General features: G+C 49.9%; 1 protein-coding gene across 5 annotated transcripts in view; it reads right to left on the minus strand.

The window, feature by feature from the left end:
• zbtb35 (zinc finger and BTB domain containing 35) overlaps positions 1 to 17,635 on the minus strand; it is a 73,724-nt gene that overhangs the window by 52,265 nt on the left and 3,824 nt on the right. For 3 of the 5 annotated variants that reach the window (XM_085969908.1, XM_085969580.1, XM_085969662.1), the window contains exon 2: positions 2,418 to 2,524. The exons of the other annotated variants lie outside the window; for them this stretch is intronic. The gene's annotated coding sequence lies outside the window, so the exon portion shown is untranslated. The remainder of the gene's footprint in view (positions 1 to 2,417; positions 2,525 to 17,635) is intronic. 5 annotated transcript variants of the gene reach the window in all.

Genomic DNA, 17,635 nt, shown 5'->3' on the forward strand with positions numbered 1-17,635 from the left:
GGCTCGGCAGCACCACTACTGACCGTGCTGGCTGAGTCCTGAAGGACATAACTATCAGTCTGGGCCTGTGACAGGTGGTGAGAGAACCAACACGAGGGAAAAACCTACTTGACCTCGTCCTCACCAATCTACCTGTCACAGATACATCTGTCCATGCCAGTATTGGGAGCAGTGACCACCGCACAGTCATTGTGGAGACGAAGTCCCATCTTCATACTGAGGACACCCTCCATCGCGTTGTGTGACACTACCATCGTGCTAAATGGGTTAGATTCAGAACAGATCTAGCAGCTCAAAACTGGGCATCCATGAGGCGCTGTGGGCCATCAGCAGCAGCAGAATTGTATTCCACCACAATCTGTAACCTCATGGCCCAGCATAATCCTCACTCGACCATTACCATCAAGCCAGGGGACCAACCTTGATTCAATAAGGAGTGTAGAAGTGCTTGCCAGGAGCAGCACCAGGCGTACCTAAAAATGAGGTGCCAACCTGGGGAAGCTGCAACACAGGACTACATGCATGCTAAAAAGCAAAAGCAGCATGCTATAGACAGGGCGAAGCGATCCCACAATCAACGGATCAGATCAAAGCTCTGCAGTCCTGCCACATCCAGTCTGAATGGTGGTGGACCATTAAACAACTAACGGGAGGAGGAGGCTCCATGAATATCTCCATCTTCAATGATGGTGGAGCCCAGCACATGAGTGCAAAAGATTAGGCTGAAGCATCTTCAGCCAGAAGTGCCGAGTGGATGATCCATATCGGCCGACTCCTGAGGTCCCCACCACCACAGAAGCCAGTCTTCAGCCAATTCGATTCACTCCACGTGATATCAAGAAACGGCTGAGTGCACTGGATACAACAAAGGCTATGGGCCCCGACCACATCCCGGCTATCGTGCTGAAGACTTGTGCTGCAGAACTAGCCGCGCTTCTAGCCAAGCTGTTCCAGTACAGCTACAACACTGGCATCTATCCAACAATGTGGAAAACTGCCCAGGTATGTCCTGTCCATAAAAAGCAGGTCAAATCCAACCCAGCCAATTACCGCCCCATCAGTCTATTCTCAATCATCAGCAAAGTGATGGAAGGTGTCATCGACAGTGCTATCAAGCGGCACTTACTCACCAATAACCTGCTCACTGATGCCCAGTTTGGGTTACGCCAAGACCACTCGGCTCCCGACCTCATTACAGCCTTGGTCCAAACATGGACAAAGGAGCTGAATTCCAGAGATGAGGTGAGAGTGACAGCCCTAGACATCAAGGCAGCATTTGACCGAGTGTGGCATGAAGGAGCCCTAGTAAAATTGAAGTCAATGGGAATCAGGGGGGAAATGCTCCACTGGCTGGAGTCATACCTAGTACAAAGGAAGATGGTTGTGGTGGTTGAAGATCAAACATCACAGCCCCAGGACATCGCTGCAGGAGTTCCTCAGTGTCCTAGGCCCAACCATCTTCAGCTGCTTCATCAATGACCTTCTCTCCAACATAAGGTCAGAAATGGGGAAGTTCGCTGATGACTGCACAGTGTTCAGCGCCATTCACAACTCCTCAGATAATGAAGTAGTCCATGCAACAAGACCTGGACGACGTTCAGGCTTGGGCTGATAAGTGGCAGGTAACATTCGCACCACACAAGTGCCAGGCAATAACTATCTCCAACAAGCTAGAGTCTAACCACTCCCCTTGACATTCAACGCAATTACCATCGCCGAATCCCCCACTATCAACATCCTGGGGGTCACCATTGACCAGAAACTTAACTGGACCAGCCACATAAATACTGTGGCAACAAGAGCAGGTCAGAGGCTGGGTATTCTGCGGCGAGTGTCTCACCTCCTGACTCCCCAAAGCCTTTCCACCATCTACAAGGCACAAGTAAGGAGTGTGATGGAATACTCTCCACTTGCCTGGATGAGTGCAGCTCCAACGACACTCAAGATGCTCGACACCATCCAGGACAAAGCAGCCCGCTTGATTGGCACCCCATCCACCACCTTAAACATCCGCTCCCTCCACCACCGGCGCACCGTGGCTGCAGTGTGGACCATCTACAAGATGCACTGCAGCAACTCGCCAAGGCTTCTTCGGCAGCACCTCCCAAACCCGCGACCTCTTCCACCTAGAAGGACAAGGGCAGCAGGCGCATGGGAACACCACCACCTGCAAGTTCCCCTCCAAGTCACACACCATCCTGACTTGGAAATATATCGCAGTTCATTCATCGTTGCTGGATCAAAATCTTGAAACTCCCTCCCTAACAGCACTGTGGGAGTACCTTCACCACACGGACTGCAGCGGTTCAAGAAGGCGGCTCACCACCACCTTCTCAAGGGCAATTAGGGATGGGCAAGAAATGCTGGCCTTGCCAGAGACGCCCACATCCCATAAAAACTAATTTAAAAAAGCTCACCTCATGCAGAACCCTTACTTATAGCCCACAGTTGCTGCTTATTTTCACTGGGTCTCTGTCCAAATAAGCTGTGAGTGACAGGTGCCGTTAGCTGACTGGTGAGAAGCCTGCAAAATAAGAGGATTGGGTGTCAGTGGAGCAGACATAGGATGTAGGAACAGGAGGAGGCCATTCAGCCCCTCGAGCCTGTTCCGCCATTCAATGAGATCATGGTTGATCTGCGACCAAACTCCTTTGGCCCATATCCCTTAATACCTTTGGTTAACAAAAAGCTATCAATCTTCGATTTAAAATTAACAATTGATCTAGCATCAATTGCCGTCTACGGAAGAGAGTTCCAAACTTCTACCACCCTTTGTGTGTTGAAGTGTTTCCTAATTTCACTCCTGAAAGGTCTGACTCTAATTTTTAGACTATGCCCCAGAGTCCTAGAATCCCCAACCAGCGGAAATAGTTTCTCTCTCTCTACCCTATCTGTTCCCCTTAATATCTTGAAAACTTCGATCAGATCACCCCTTAACCTTCTAAATTCTAGGGAATACAACCCTAATTTGTGTAATCTCTCCTCGTAACTTAACCCTTGGAGTCCGGGTATCACTCTGGTAAACCTACGCTGCACTCCCTCCAAGGCCAATATATCCTTCCTAAGGTGTGGTGCCCAGAACTGCTCCCAGTGCTCCAGGTGTGGTCTAACCAGGGTTTTGTACAGCTGCAGCATAACTTCTACCCCCTTGGATTCTAGTCCTCTAGATATAAAGGCCAGCATTCCATTAGCCTTATTGATTATTTTCTGTACCTGTTCATGACATTTTAATGATCTGTGTGTCTGGACCCCCAAGTCTCTTTGGACCGCCACTGTTTTTAGCCTTTCACCATTTAGAAAGTACCCTGTTCTATCCTTTTTAGGTCCAAAGTGGATGACCTCACATTTGACTACAGTACATTGAAATCCATTTGCCAGTTTTGCCCATTCACTTAATCTGTCAATATTCCTTTGTAATTTTATGCTTTTATCTACACTGCCGACAATGCCGCCTATCTTTGTGTCATCGGTGAATTTGGATATATGACTTTCTATCCCATCATCTAAGTTGTTAATAAATATTGTGAATAGTTGAGGCCCCAACACAGATCCCTGCGGGACACCACTAGTCACCTCCTGCCAATTTGAGTTCCTGCCCATTATCCCTACTCTCTGTCTCCTGTCGCTCAGCCAATTTCCTAACCAGGTCAATAATGTGCCCTCAATTCCGTGGGCTTCTACCTTAGTTAACAGTCTCTTATGTGGGACTTCATCAAATGCTTCTGGAAGTCCATGTAAATAACATCCATAGACATTCACATGCACATTAAATTGTAGGACACTGAGTCGTGTAGAGGAACAAAGGGACCTTGGAGTGCATGTCCACAGATCCCTGAAGGTAGCAGGCCAGGTAGATAAGGTGGTTAAGAAGGCATACGGAATGCTTGCCTTTATTAGCCGTGGCATAGAATACAAGAGCGGGGGGGTTATGCTTCAACTGTATAAAACACTGGTTAGGCCTCAGCTAGAGTACTGCGTGCAGTTCTGGTCACCACATTACAGGAAAGATGTGATTGCACTAGAGAGGGTACAGAGGAGATTTACAAGGATGTTGCTGGGAGTAGAGAATCTTAGCTATGAGGAAAGACTGGATAGGCTGGGTCTGTTTTCCTTGGAACAGAGGAAGCTGAGGGGAGACCTTATTGAGGTGTGTAAAATTATGAGGGGCCTAGATAAAGTGGATAGAAAGGACCTATTTCCCTTAGCAGAGGGGTCAAAAACCAGGGGGCACAGATTTAAAGTAATTGGGGGAAGGTTTAGAGGGGATTTGAGGGGAAATTTCTTCACCCAGAGGATAGCAAAATACTGCAGATGTTGGAAATCCGAAATAACAACAGAAAATGCTGGAAAAACTCAGCAGGTCAGGCAACATCCGTGGAGAGAAATTTGAGTTGACGTTTCGGGTTGGACCCTTCTTCAAAACTGGAAAGAAAAGAAACTAGATCGGAGGCAGGGCTGCGATCGGACAAAAGAATAAATGGAATTCTATAGAGCGCGAGAGGAGCGGGGCTATATAGAGCGCGAGAGGAGCTGGGCTATATAGAGCGCGAGAGCAGCGGGGCTACATAGAGCGCGAGAGGAGCGGGGCTATATAGAGCGCAAGAGGAGCGGGGCTACATAGAGCGCGAGAGGAGCGGGGCTATATAGAGCGCGAGAGGAGCGGGGCTATATAGAGCGCGAGAGGAGCGGGGATACATAGAGCGCGAGAGGAGCAGGGCTATATAGAGCGTGAGAGGAGCGGGGCTACATAGAGCGCGAGAGGAGCGGGGCTATATAGAGCGTGAGAGGAGCAGGGCTATATAGAGCGTGAGAGGAGCGGGGCTACATAGAGCGCGAGAGGAGCGGGGCTATATAGAGCGTGAGAGGAGCGGGGCTATATAGAGCGCGAGAGGAGCGGGGCTATATAGAGCGCGAGAGGAGCGGGGCTATATAGAGCGTGAGAGGAGCGGGGCTGCATAGAGCGCGAGAGGAGCGGGGCTGCATAGAGCGCGAGAGGAGCGGGGCTACATAGAGCGCGAGAGGAGCGGGGCTACATAGAGCGCGAGAGGAGCGGGGCTATATAGAGCGCGAGAGGAGCGGGGCTATATAGAGCGCGAGAGGAGCGGGGCTATATAGAGCGCGAGAGGAGCGGGGCTACATAGAGCGCGAGAGGAGCGGGGCTACATAGAGCGCGAGAGGAGCGGGGCTATATAGAGCGCGAGAGGAGCGGGGCTATATAGAGCGCGAGAGGAGCGGGGCTACATAGAGCGCGAGAGGAGCGGGGCTACATAGAGCGCGAGAGGAGCGGGGCTACATAGAGCGCGAGAGGAGCGGGGCTATATAGAGCGCGAGAGGAGCGGGGCTATATAGAGCGCGAGAGGAGCGGGGCTATATAGAGCGCGAGAGGAGCGGGGCTATATAGAGCGCGAGAGGAGCGGGGCTACATAGAGCGCGAGAGGAGCGGGGCTATATAGAGCGCGAGAGGAGCAGGGCTACATAGAGCGTGAGAGGAGCGGGGCTACATAGAGTGCGAGAGGAGCGGGGCTATATAGAGCGTGAGAGGAGCGGGGCTATATAGAGCGCGAGAGGAGCGGGGCTATATAGAGCGCGAGAGGAGCGGGGCGATATAGAGCGCGAGAGGAGCGGGGCGATATAGAGCGCGAGAGGAGCGGGGCTATATAGAGCGTGAGAGGAGCGGGGCTATATAGAGCGTGAGAGGAGCGGGGCTACATAGAGCGCGAGAGGAGCGGGGCGATATAGAGCGCGAGAGGAGCGGGGCTATATAGAGCGCGAGAGGAGCGGGGCTACATAGAGCGCGAGAGGAGCGGGGCTATATAGAGCGCGAGAGGAGCGGGGCTATATAGAGCGCGAGAGGAGCGGGGCTACATAGAGCGCGAGAGGAGCGGGGCTATATAGAGCGTGAGAGGAGCGGGGCTATATAGAGCGCGAGAGGAGCGGGGCTACATAGAGCGCGAGAGGAGCGGGGCTATATAGAGCGCGGGAGGAGCGGGGCTACATAGAGCGCGAGAGGAGCGGGGCTATATAGAGCGCGAGAGGAGCGGGGCTATATAGTGCGCGAGAGGAGCGGGGCTATATAGAGCGCGAGAGGAGCGGGGCTATATAGAGCGCGAGAGGAGCGGGGCTATATAGAGCGTGAGAGGAGCGGGGCTACATAGAGCGTGAGAGGAGCGGGGCTACATAGAGCGCGAGAGGAGCGGGGCTACATAGAGCGCGGCTACATAGAGCGCGAGAGGAGCGGGGCTATATAGAGCGCGAGAGGAGCGGGGCTATATAGAGCGCGAGAGGAGCGGGGCTATATAGAGCGCGAGAGGAGCGGGGCTATATAGAGCGCGAGAGGAGCGGGGCTATATAGAGCGCGAGAGGAGCGGGGCTATATAGAGCGCGAGAGGAGCGGGGCTACATAGAGCGCGAGGGGAGCGGGGCTAAATAGAGCGTGAGAGGAGCGGGGCTATATAGAGCGCGAGAGGAGCGGGGCTATATAGAGCGTGAGAGGAGCGGGGCTACATAGAGCGCGAGAGGAGCGGGGCTATATAGAGCGCGAGAGGAGCGGGGCTATATAGAGCGCGAGAGGAGCGGGGCTATATAGAGCGCGAGAGGAGCGGGGCTATATAGAGCGTGAGAGGAGCGGGGCTACATAGAGCGCGAGAGGAGCGGGGCTACATAGAGCGCGAGAGGAGCGGGGCTATATAGAGCGCGAGAGGAGCGGGGCTACATAGAGCGTGAGAGGAGCGGGGCTATATAGAGCGTGAGAGGAGCGGGGCTATATAGAGCGCGAGAGGAGCGGGGCTATATAGAGCGCGAGAGGAGCGGGGCTACATAGAGCGCGAGAGGAGCGGGGCTATATAGAGCGCGAGAGGAGCGGGGCTATATAGAGCGTGAGAGGAGCGGGGCTATATAGAGCGTGAGAGGAGCGGGGCTACATAGAGTGCGAGAGGAGCGGGGCTATATAGAGCGCGAGAGGAGCGGGGCTATATAGAGCGCGAGAGGAGCGGGGCTATATAGAGCGTGAGAGGAGCGGGGCTATATAGAGCGCGAGAGGAGCGGGGCTATATAGAGCGCGAGAGGAGCGGGGCTATATAGAGCGAGAGAGGAGCGGGGCTATATAGAGCGCGAGAGGAGCGGGGCTACATAGAGCGTGAGAGGAGCGGGGCTATATAGAGCGCGAGAGGAGCGGGGCTACATAGAGCGCGAGAGGAGCGGGGCTACATAGAGCGCGAGAGGAGCGGGGCTATATAGAGCGTGAGAGGAGCGGGGCTATATAGAGCGTGAGAGGAGCGGGGCTACATAGCGCGCGAGAGGAGCGGGGCTCCATAGAGCGCGAGAGGAGCGGGGCTATATAGAGCGCGAGAGGAGCGGGGCTACATAGAGCGCGAGAGGAGCGGCAGCGGACCTGAACAGGAGCAACTCAACAAATGCAGAATTTGGAAGAGTGACGTCAAAATTAAAAAGTGACGTCAGCACAAGGGAAGGAGCTGATTGGGGAGTAGCTGGTAAGTGTTTCTAGTTTTTAGTTAATAGTCTATAAAGTAAAGGCATGGCAGGGCAGCTCAGTCCCATAGAATGTATATCCTGTGCCATGTGGGAAGTCCTGGACTCTACTCGTGGCCTGGGCGACCACATGTGCAGGAAGTGTCGCCAGCTACAGCAGCTCGAGCTCCAGGTTTCGGAGCTTGAGCAGCGGCTAGAGTCACTGCAGTGCATCCGTGAGGCTGAGAACTTCGTAGACAGCACGTTTCAAGAGGTGGTCACCCAGCAGCTTAAGAGTGTGCAGGCAGAGAGGGAATGGGTGACCGCCAGACAGAAGAGGAGGACCAGGCAGTAGAGCAGGAATCCCCTGAGTGCATCTCGCTCGCTAATCGGTTTTTAGCTCTGAAAGTATTTGAACTTTCAGAAGGCTTTCGATAAGGTCCCGCATAAGAGATTAGCGTGTAAAGTTAAGGCACATGGGATTGGGGGTAAGGTACTGTCTTGGATAGCGAACTGGTTGGCAGGCAGGAAGCAAAGAGTTGGAATAAACGGGTCTTTTTCCGAGTGGCAGACAGTGACTAGTGGGGTGCCGCAGGGATCGGTGCTAGGACCCCAGCTATTCATTCACAATATATATATAAATGATCTAGACGAGGGAACTAGATGTATTATCTCCAAGTTTGCAGACGACATAAAGCTGGGTGGGCCTGTGTGCTGTGAGGGGGATGCCGAGAAACTCCAGGATGATTTGGACAGGTTGGGTGATTGGGCAGATGCAGTATAATGTGGATAAATGCGAGGTTATCCACTTTGGTGGCAAAAACAGGAAGGCAGATTATTATCTGAATGGCAATAGATTGGGAGAAGGGGAAGTGCAACGAGACCTGGGTGTCCTTGTGCACCAGTCGCTGAAGGTAAGCATGCAGGTGCAGCAGGCGGTTAAGAAGGCAAATGGTATGTTGGCCTTCGTAGCGAGAGGGTTTGAGTACAGGAACAAGGATGTCTTGCTGCAGTTGTACAGGGCCTTGGTGAGACCACATCTTGAGTATTGTGTGCAGTTTTGGTCGCCTAATCTGAGGAAGGATGTTCTTGCCATGGAAGGAGTTCAGCGAAGATTCACCAGACTGATACCTGGGATGGCAGGAATGACGTATGAGAAGAGATTGTATCGATTGGGCTTATACTCGCTGGAGTTTCGAAGAATGAGAGGGGATCTCATTGAAACTTATAAAATTCTAACAGGACTAGACAGACTAGATGCAGGAAGGATGTTCCCGATGGTCGGGGTGTCCAGAACCAGGGGTCACAGTCTAAGGATAAGGGGTAAGCCATTTAGGACAGCGATGAAGAGGAATTACTTCACCCAGAGAGTGGTGAACCTGTGGAATTCTCTACCGCAGAAGGCAGTGGAGGTCAATTCATTAAATATATTCAAGAAGGAGTTAGATATATTTCTTAAGGCTAAAGGGATCAAGGGATATGGGGAGAAGGCAGGGACAGGGTACTGAATTTGGATGATCAGCCATGATCTCATTGAATGGCAGAGCAGGCTCGAGGGGCCGAATGGCCTACTCCTGCTCCTATCTTCTATGTTTCTATGAATACTGGTGGGGGGGGGCGGCGATGCTTCCTCTTGGGCGTGCAGCCAGAGCAAAGTCCACGGCACTATGGGTGGCTCAGCTGCACATGATAGGAGGAAGAAGAGCGGAAGAGCAATAGTCATAGGAGATTCGATAATTAGGGGAGCAGATAGGCGTTTTTGCGGTTGCAGACGTGACTCCAGGATGGTATGTTGCCTTCCTGGTGCCAGAGTCAAGGATGTCACTGAGCAGCTGCATGACATTCTAAGGAGGGAGGGTGAACAGCCAGAGGTCTTGGTCCATATTGGTACCAACGAAATAGGTAGAAAGAGGGATGAGGTCCTGCAGGCAGATTTTAGGGAGCAAGAGATTAAAAAGCAGGACCTCAAAGGGAGTAATCTCCGGATTACTACCGGTGCCACGTGCTAGTGAGTACAGAAATAGGAGGGTAAGCAGATGAATGCGTGGCTGGAGATGGGGCAGGAGGGAGGGCTTTAGATTCCTGAGGCATTGGGACCGTTTCTGGGGGAGGTGGGACCTGTACAAGCCGGACGGGCTGCACCTCAACAGGACCGGGACCAATATCCTTGCGGGGGGGATTGCTGGTGCTGTGGGGAGGGTTTAAACTAGCTTGGCAGGGGGATGGGAACTTGAGAGTAGATTCAGAAGGGAGAGAAGCAAAGCTGGAAATGGAAGGCAGAAAATTAGTAAGCGAGTTTGGAAGGCAGAGGAAATAAAGGCCATAAAATAGACAAGAAGGGAGTTTGGCAGTGCTAAATGGGATATACTTCAATGCAAGGAGTCTAGGGAATAAAGCAGATGAGCTGAGGGCACAGATAGACATGTGGGAGCATGATATTATAGCTATTATTACTGAGACATGGCTGAAAGAAGGGCAGGAATGGCAGCTCAACATTCCTGGTTACAGGGTTTTCAGACGAGATAGACAGGGGGATAAAAGAGGGAGGAATCGCAATATTGATTCAAGAAACAATTACAGCTGTGAGGAGGGATGACATCTTAGAAGAATCATCCAACGTGGCCATATGGGTTGGGTTGAACTGAAAAGCAAAAAAGGGACAATTACACTGCTGGGAGTGTACTACAGACCCACAAACAGTCAGAGGGGGATAGAAGAGCAAATATGTCGGCAAATTTCTGAGACGTGCAAAAATAAGGCAGTAATAGTCTGGGATTTCAACTTCCCTAATATTAACTGGGATAAAATTAGTGGAAAGGTTTAGAGGGAGCAGAATTCTTAAAATGCATTCAGGAGAACATTTTTAGCCAGTATGTAGCAAGCCCAACGAGAGGGGGCGGTTCTGGACCTAGTTTTAGGGAATGGAGCTGGGCAGGTGGAAAGGGTATCAGTGGGAGAGCATATTGGTGGTAGTGATCATAATTCAGTTAGATTTAGCGTAGTTATGGAAAAGGACAAGGATAGACCAGGAATAAAAGTTCTCAATTGGGGAAAGGCCAATTTTACTAAGCTGAGATGTGATTTAGCCAAAGTGGACTGGAGACAGATACTTGAAGGTAAATCAGTGTCAGAGCAGTGGGAGGCATTCAAAGAGGAGATAGTGAGGGTTCAGAGCAAGTATGTTCCCTTAAAGAAAAAGGGTGGGACTAACAAATCTAGAGCTCCCTGGATGTCAAGGGGCATACAGGGTAGGATGAAGAAAAAAAGGGAAGCTTATGACCGATACCGAGCGTTCAATACTGCAGAAACCCTACAGGCGTATAGAAAGCGCAGGGGTGAAATTAAAAAGGAAATTAGGAAAGCAAAGAGAGGGGATGAAAAAATATTGGCAAGTAAAATCAAGGAAAACCCAAAGATGTTTTATAAATACATTAAGAGCAAGAGGATAACTAAAGTAAGAGGAGGGCCTATTAGGGACCATAAAGGTAACCCGTGTGTGGAGGCAGAAGAGATGGGTTTGGTTCTTAAGGAATACTTTGCGTCTGTTTTTACAAAAGAGAGGGGCGATGCAGACATTGCAATCAGGGAGGAGGAATGTGAAATATTAGATGAAATAAGCATAGTGAGAGAGGAAGTATTAAGGGGTTTATTTAGCATCTTTGAAAGTGGATAAATCCCCAGGCCTGGATGAAATGTATCCCAGACCGTTAAGAGAAGCAAAAGAGGAAATAGCAGAGGCTCTGACCATCATTTTCCAATCCTCTCTGGCTACAGGTGTGGTGCCGGAGGACTGGAGGACTGCTAATGTGGTACCGTAGTTTAAAAAGGGAGAAAAGGATAGACCGAGTAATTACAGGCCAGTCAGCCTAACCTCGGTGGTGGGAAAATTATTGGAAAAAATCCTGAGGGACAGAATAAATCTTCATTTAAAAAGACACGGATTAATCAGGAACAGTCAGCATGGATTTGTTAAGGGAAGGTCGTGCCTGACTAACTTGATTGAATTTTTTGAGGAGGTAACAAGGAGGGTCGATGAGGGTTGTGCGTTTGATGCAGTCTATATGGATTATAGCAAGGCTTTTGATAAAGTCCCGCATGGCAGACTGCTCACGAAGTTAAAAGCCCATGGGATCCAGGGCAAAGTGGCAAGTTGGATCCAAAATTGGCTCAGAGGCAGGAAACAAAGGGTAATGGTCGAAGGGTGTTTTTGTGACTGGAAGGCTGTTTCCAGTGGGGTTCCGCAGAGCTCAGTACTGGGTCCTTTGCTTTTTGTGGTATATAGCAATGATTTGGACTTGAATGTAGGCAGTATGTTTAAGAAGTTTGCAGATGATACAAAAATTGGCCGTATGGTTGGTAATGAAGAAGAAAGCTGCAGACTACAGGACGATATCAATGGACTGGTCATTCTTCTGGAGGGAGACAGAAAGCAGGCAACTATCGACCAGTTAGCCTAACATCTGTCATTAGGAAAATGCTGGAGTCCATCATTAAAGGAGTGGTAGCAGGACATTTAGAAAATCATAATATAGTCAAGTAGACTCAGCATGGTTTTATGAAAGAAAGCAAAGCAGACAGAAAGCAAAGAGTTGGAATAAACGGGTCTTTTTCCGAGTGGCAGGCAGTGACTAGTGTGGTACCGCAGGGATCGGTCCTTGGACCCCAGCTATTCACAATATATATTAATGATCTAGATAAGGGAATAAGATGTAATATCTCCAAGTTTGCAGACGACACAAAGCTGGGTGGGCGTGTGTGCTGTGAGGAGGATGCCGAGAATCTCCAGTATGATTTGGACAGGTTGGGTGATTGGGCAGAAGCATGGCAGATGCAGTATAACGTGGATAAATGTGAGGTTATCCGCTTTGGTGTCAAAAACAGGAAGGCAGATTATTATCTGAATGGCAATAGATTGGGAGAAGGGGAAGTGCAACGAGACCTGGGTGTCCTTGTGCACCAGTCGCTGAAGGTAAGCATGCAGGTGCAGCAGGCGGTTAAGAAGGCAAATGGTATGTTGGCCTTTGTAGCGAGAGGGTTTGAGTACAGGAACAAGGATGTCTTGCTGCAGTTGTACAGGGCCTTGGTGAGACCACATCTTGAGTATTGTGTGCAGTTTTGGTCGCCTTATCTGAGGAAGGATGTTCTTGCCATGGAAGGAGTGCAGCGAAGATTCACCAGGCTGATACCTGGGATGGCAGGAATGACGTATGAGGAGAGATTGGGTCGATTGGGCTTGTACTCGCTGGAGTTTAGAAGAATGAGAGGGGATCTCATTGAAACTTATAAAATTCTAACAGGACTAGACAGACTAGATGCAGGAAGGATGTTCCCGATGGTCGGGGAGTCCAGAACCAGGGGTCACAGTCTAAGGATAAGGGGTAAGCCATTTAGGACAGAAATGAGGAGGAATTTCTTCACCCAGAGAGTGGTGAACCTGTGGAATTCTCTACCACAGAAGGCAGTAGAGGCCAATTCATTAAATATATTCAAAAAGGAGTTGGATATATTTCTTAAGGCTAAAGGGATCAAGGGGTATGGGGAGAAAGCAGGGACCGGGTACTGAACTTGGATGATCAGCCATGATCGCATTGAATGGCGGAGCAGGCTCGAGGGGCCGAATGGCCTACTCCTATCTTCTACGTTTCTATGAAAGGGAAATCATGTTTGACAAATTTGCTGGAGTTCTTTGAGGATGTAACGAGCAGGGTGGATAAAGGGGAACCAGTAGACGTCATGTATTTTGGATTTCCAGAAGGCATTCAATAAGGTGCCACTTAAAAGGTTACTACACAAGATAAGAGCTCACAGGGTTGGGGGTAATATATTCGCATGGGTAGAGGATTGGCTAACTAACAGAAAACAGAGAGTCGGGATAAATAGGTAATTTTCAGGTTGGCAAACTGTAACTAGTGGGGTGCTGCAGGGATCGGTGCTGGGGCCTCAACTATTTACAATCTATATTAATGACTTGGATGAAGGGACCGAGTGTAATGTAGCCAAATTTGCTGATGATGCTAAGATAGGTGGGAAAGCAAATTGTGTGGAGGGCTCAAAGAATCTCCAAAGGGTTATAGATAGGCTGAGTGAGTGGGAAAAAATCTGGCAGATGGAGTTTAATGTGGGAAAATGCGAGGTTATCCACTTTGGTAGGAAAAATAAAAAAGCAAATTATTATTTAAATGGGGAGAAATTACAAAATGCTGAGGTACAGAGGGATCTGGGGGTCCTTGTACATGAATCACGAAAAGTTAGCATGTAGGTACAGCAAGTAATTAGGAAGGCAAATGGAGTGTTGGCCTTTATTGCAAAGGGAATGGAGTGTAACAGTAGGGAAGTCCTGTTACAACTGTACAGGGCGTTGGTGAGACCACACCTGGAGTACTGCGTACAGTTTTCAGTGGTCGAAGGTTGTTTTTGTGACTGGAAGCCTGTGTCCAGTGGTGTACCGCAGGAATCGGTGCTGGGTCCCTTGCTGTTTGTCGTGTATATTAATGATTTAGATATGAATGTAGGAGGTATGATCAGTAAGTTCGCAGATGACACGAAAATTGGTGGAGTGGTAAATAGCGAGGGAAGCCTCAGGCTACAGGACGATATAGGCGGGTTGGTCAGATGGGCAGGACAGTGGCAAATGAAATTTAACCCTGAAAAGTGTGAGGTGATGCATTTTGGGAGGACTAACAAGGCAAGGGAATGCACAATGAATGGTAGGACCCTAGGAAGGACAGAGGATCAGAGGGACCTTGGTCTGCATGTACATAGATCCCTGAAGGCAGCAGGACAGGTAGATAAGGTGGTTAAAATGGCATATGGGATACTTATATTCTATGCCTCGGCTAATGAAGGCAAGAGCAGGGAGGTTATGATGGAGCTGTACAAAACACTAGTTAGGCCACAGCTGGAATACTGTGTGCAATTCTGGTCGCCACACTATAGGAAGGATGTGTTGCAAATTTCATTTGCCACTGTTCTGCCCATCTGACCAACCCGTCTATATTGTCCTCTGCACCCTCTCCAATGCAATCACATCCTTCCTATGTTACCTGGGCTGGAGCGTTTCAGCTATGAAGAGAGACTGGACAGGCTGGGGTTGTTTTCCTTAGAGCAGAGAAGGCTGAGGGGGGACCTGATTGAGGTGTACAAAATTATGAGGGGCATAGATAGGGTAGATAGAAAGGAACTTTTCCCCTTAGTAGAGGGGTCAATAACCAGGGGGCATAGTTTCAAGGTAAGGGGCAGGAGGTTTAGAGGGGATTTGAGGGAAAACTTTTTCACCCAGAGGGTGGTTGGAATCTGGAACTCACTGCCTGAAAGGGTGGTAGAGGCAGGAACCCTCACAACATTCAAGAAGCATTTAGATGAGCACTTGAAACGCCATAGCATACAAGGCTACGGACCAAGTGCTGGAAAATGGGATTAGAATAGACAAGGCATGATGGCCGGCGCAGACACGATGGGCCAAAGGGCCTCTTTCTGTGCTGTATAACTCTATGACCTGAGCCAAGCTGATGTTTCATTGCTCTTAATAACCACAATACTGTATATTAATATATTTTTGATAATGAGGGCTGGCCCTACTCCCATTTCTCAAAGTTTACTTTGTCAACATGTCTGCCCTCCCCACCCCGTGCAACACCTGTGGCCGAGCTGGTCTCGGGGGGGTCTCTCTCTCAACGCTGAACAGGCCGCTGTAAGGTGTACTAAAGTGGATTATCACCAGGTAATTCTTCCCCATCTTCCCACTTTAAAAGCACCTGACCTCATCTCATTGCCTCCCCCACGACACTGGAAGGGAGATTAGAAATTCAGATGGGGGGGGGGGGGGGGGCGGGGCACAGTCAAGTCATAAATATCTGGAATAGTTTGCCTGGAGAGGTAGTGAAGACGCAGACTTTCGGGGCATTTAAAACATGGATGCTAAATTGGAAGAGCTGGAATACTAGAAGGATGAGATTTGGTGGGTTGAACAGTTGTTTCCATCTTTGACACTGCACATTGGTGTATCTGTGCCATCCTTTTAATGCCCGTCACCCTCTTTAACAGAGCTCAGATATTTATATTCACTGATCTGAAGATTAGGAGGTGTGACCAAAAGCTCAGTCAACGAGATGGCCCCTCGAGAGGACAGAGATGTGGAGAGGCAGAGAGGTACAGGGAGGGAGCTTCAGAGAGTCGTGCTGAGGCAGCAGAAAGCTCTACCAACAATAGGAGGGTGAAGAGATTGGGGGGGAAAAGGGAAATACTGAAGGCCAGAGTCAGAGGAATGGAGCATTCAGGAGGGGATATAGGGCTGGAGGAAGATGCAGAGATCACAGAGGGACGAGGATTTTAAAAGTGGAATGGGGCTTTAGTGCAGGACAGTGTACAATCGCCATTCGGACAATTTAGAGTTTACTGAAGGCAGAAGATGGGAAGTCGACGAGGAGGGTGTTGGAATAGTTGAGTGTGGAAGAGGCAAAGGTAAAGATAAGGTTTTTAGTGGTGGAAGGGCCGAGGTGGTCTTGATGATGGATAGAACGGAGGGTATAAAGCTCAGGTCGGGATTGAGCAGTTTTCCCAAGATTATGGACAGCCTGCTCCGCGATAAAGTGGCCGGGAAGGAGGATGGAGCCAGCTGCGAGGAAGTGCAGTTCGTGGCGGAGGTCAAAGACGATAGAGTCGGTCTTCCCGATGATGAGCTGGAGGAAGTTGTAACTCATGCAGAACATGACGCGCGGACGACAACAACAACTTGTATTTATATAGCGCCTTTAACGTAGTAAAACATCCCGCGGCGCTTCACAGGAGCGATTATCAGACAAAATTTGACACCGAGCCACATAAGGAGATATTTGGGCAGATGACAAGAGGTGTTAAGGAATGTGTTAAAGGAGGAAAAAGAAGTAGAGGTGGGGAGGTTTAGGGAGGGAATTCCCGAGCTTAGGGCCTCAGCAGCTGAAGGCACGGCCGCCAATGGTGCAGCGATGAAAATCGGGGATGCGCAAGAGGCCAGAATTAGAGGAGTGCAGAAATCCAGGAGGGTTGTAAGGCTGGAGGAGGCTACGGAAATAGGGAGGGGCGAGGCCATGGAGAATTTGAAAACAAAGATGAGAGTTTTAAAATCCAGGCATTGCTTAATCAAGAGCCAATGTAGGTCTATGAGCACAGGGGTGATGGGTGAACGGGACTTGGTGCAAGTTCGGATATGGGCAGCAGATTTTGGAGAACCTCAAGCTTACAGAGGATGGAAGATGGGAGGACGGCCAGGGGTGCGTTGGAATAGTCACGTCTAAAGGTATGGACAGGCAGTTGAGAGGTGGTAGAGAGACATTATTAGCCAATATGAAGCTGACCCACTGCCTGTGGATAATGCCATCAAGAAGCAGCATGTAGATAAGGAAGCGGAGGGAGCCATATGAAAACAAGATAGGGAGTACAAACCAAACTGATTGTGCTCAGCCATGTCACAGCCTGCAGAGGAGACCGGGACCAGGGATGAAAGGCTTCAGTTATATGGAGAGACTGGAGAAGCTGGGATTTCCATACTCCTACTTCCTGTTTACAAACAGAAGTTAAAGAGCACACCCACAACAGTAAAAACGGTGCGAAGCTGGACAGCGGACACAGAACTACAACTGCAGGGCGGGTTGGAAATAACGGACTGGAGTGTTTTCAAGAACCCAGACCTGGATGTGTATGCAGGTCACGTTACTGGATACATTAGACTGGTGGATGAATGCATTCCTACCAAGACTGTCCGTTTATTTCCTAACTGCAAACTATGGATGAACTCAGACATCCGCAACAAACGAAGAGAACGGCGTACCGCTTTCAAATCAGGGGACACCGAACTCTACAAGAAGGCCAAGTATGACCTCAGAAAGGCTATCAAAGCAGCAAAAAGAGACGATAAGAACAAACTAGAGTCTCAGTACGGCAGGGGCTCCGACGCCAGACGCATGTGGCAGGGACTAAGGGCCATCACCAACTACAAGGGGAGCTCAGCGGGAGTCACCAACACCGATCCCTCCCTACCAGACGAGCTGAATACTTTTTATGCTCGCTTTGAGAGGGAGAACACTGAGCCGGCCATCAAAACCCCCCAGCCACCCAGAGGATCACACATTACAGCTGACTGAATCCGAGGTCCGGAGAACCTTCAGGAGGGTGAAAGCCCGTCTGGCCGGCT

The sequence above is a fragment of the Somniosus microcephalus genome, chromosome 1, assembly GCF_052327205.1.
Source record: "Somniosus microcephalus isolate GS21.2 chromosome 1, FLI_Smic_1.0, whole genome shotgun sequence".
Classification (NCBI taxonomy): domain Eukaryota; kingdom Metazoa; phylum Chordata; class Chondrichthyes; order Squaliformes; family Somniosidae; genus Somniosus; species Somniosus microcephalus.